This window comes from Notothenia coriiceps, unplaced genomic scaffold (assembly GCF_000735185.1).
Source record: "Notothenia coriiceps isolate Sejong01 unplaced genomic scaffold, NC01 NC01_scaffold00001922, whole genome shotgun sequence".
Lineage (NCBI taxonomy): Eukaryota > Metazoa > Chordata > Actinopteri > Perciformes > Nototheniidae > Notothenia > Notothenia coriiceps.
In genome coordinates this window covers 418,878-420,652 of record NW_011334623.1, presented here as the reverse complement: position 1 = coordinate 420,652, position 1,775 = coordinate 418,878, and positions in this window count along the sequence as shown.

Sequence of the window (1,775 nt, the reverse complement as noted above, 5' to 3'; positions counted from 1 at the left end):
ATTTTATTCTAATTTTGGCCCCTCTCGTAAGGGATATCCAGTTACCAGTGTTAAGATGTTTCAAACTTCCTTTTTTTCTGAGAAGGAACCATTTTGTATTTGAAGAGTTTGAAAAATGGTCAAAGGCAGCGGCCTCTCTTGTTGTATGCACACTCAATTATGTGAAGATGTCATGCTGCATACAGGCTCACATCTTTATCAAAGCTAGGTTTAAATATAAACTCTGAAGGACCACTGGGGGGCAGCAGTTTCAAGGCCTGGCTGCAGCAGACTGAGGTCAAACACTATCTGTTTACAGTATAGTATATAGATATATATATATATATAAATAATATATATACATATATTTGTGTTAGCGTACTCAGAAGAACATGCAGTACAGTGTAGAATGAGAGGCTCAGAGACTGCAGTGAGTCTGATACCTGAACGGAGAGGACTTGTGCGATGCTGAGCCGTGCCCTTCTGGTGAGATAAGTACACAACTATTTGATCAAGGTCAGATGAGTGGGGGGGGGGGGCATGTTTTATGCTCTGACGGAGGAGTGTGCAGTATACTGAAGAGCCTATGTACTGTACTCATACAGTACATCCAACAAACAAACAGCCTCTGCACACGGCTATAAAAACCATGGTAAACAGAGAACTAATGCAGCGTTTCGCCTGCATCAAACTGCCCGACTCATTTCCTCCATGTCTCACGGGGGACTTTTAGCTTTTAATTGGGTACACTTTAACATGCAGCTTTAAAAACCCAGTTTGCAGAGTGTTTCATTTGAGCGACCCAAATGTGCTGCGTTACGCAGAAAACCACGGCAACAAAAGCTGCTGGTTCATAAACGCTGCTGCCACGGAGCGCGGGGGCGGGGGGGGGGGGGGTTCACTCTGAAGCACAGAGCAGGAGTCAGGCTTGGAGGAGGCAATCGTGAAAGTTTGACAGGTGTCAATATTCGCCTCAATTTCCCTTAACACAGCAAACACCCTGTTTTTGTCTAAAGGGGATCTGTTATTTAGTCAAAACACACTTGCTGGGTAGCCTCAGCTTTATTGCAGTGATCATGGCCATAGAGTCAATGGACTGCATTGATAGATACTTCATGACCAGGCTTGGGAGTAGCCGTAACAAGATTACATAATGCGAGGATAAAAAGACCAGAAATGTATTATGTCAACAGATTACACATAATTGTATTAGGTTACGTTGAAAGCAATAATATCAAGTTTAAATACAAAATATTAGGTTAAACTTAATTATTATTGCTTTTAACTAACCTGATAGTTATGTGAAATATGTTGACATAAATACATATGTGTGCACGTTGTGTGTTTTGGAGGAGGGCTCTCTAAGGAAGTCGCTGAAGGAAGGGGGCAGAATTTTGTTTTGGTTGTGTACTTTCAAATTGTATCGCATCGAGCTGGGCGGGCAGAAAGCGGGCGGCCAGACAAATTGGTCGTGCTTGTTACAGCGCCACGGCTTCCACAGAGGAAATATTGTATAATATTTGATTGTCAAAGCATTTAATGTATCATTGACTATCGGGGATGTTAAGAGAGTTCATGGAATATAACAAAAGTATTTCTGAAATGAATTACCTACCCTACCTTGTAAGTCAACCCGGCTTATCAGGGGCAAGACGTGAACAATGGTGACGAATGTGGCCATGCTGAAAGACATTGTAAGTATGTCGACGATTTACTCCGACAAGAAACAGCTGACAGTCGACAAAACGAAGGTTGGTAACCCACTGTTAACCAGTGGAGAAATACCCGAAATGTAT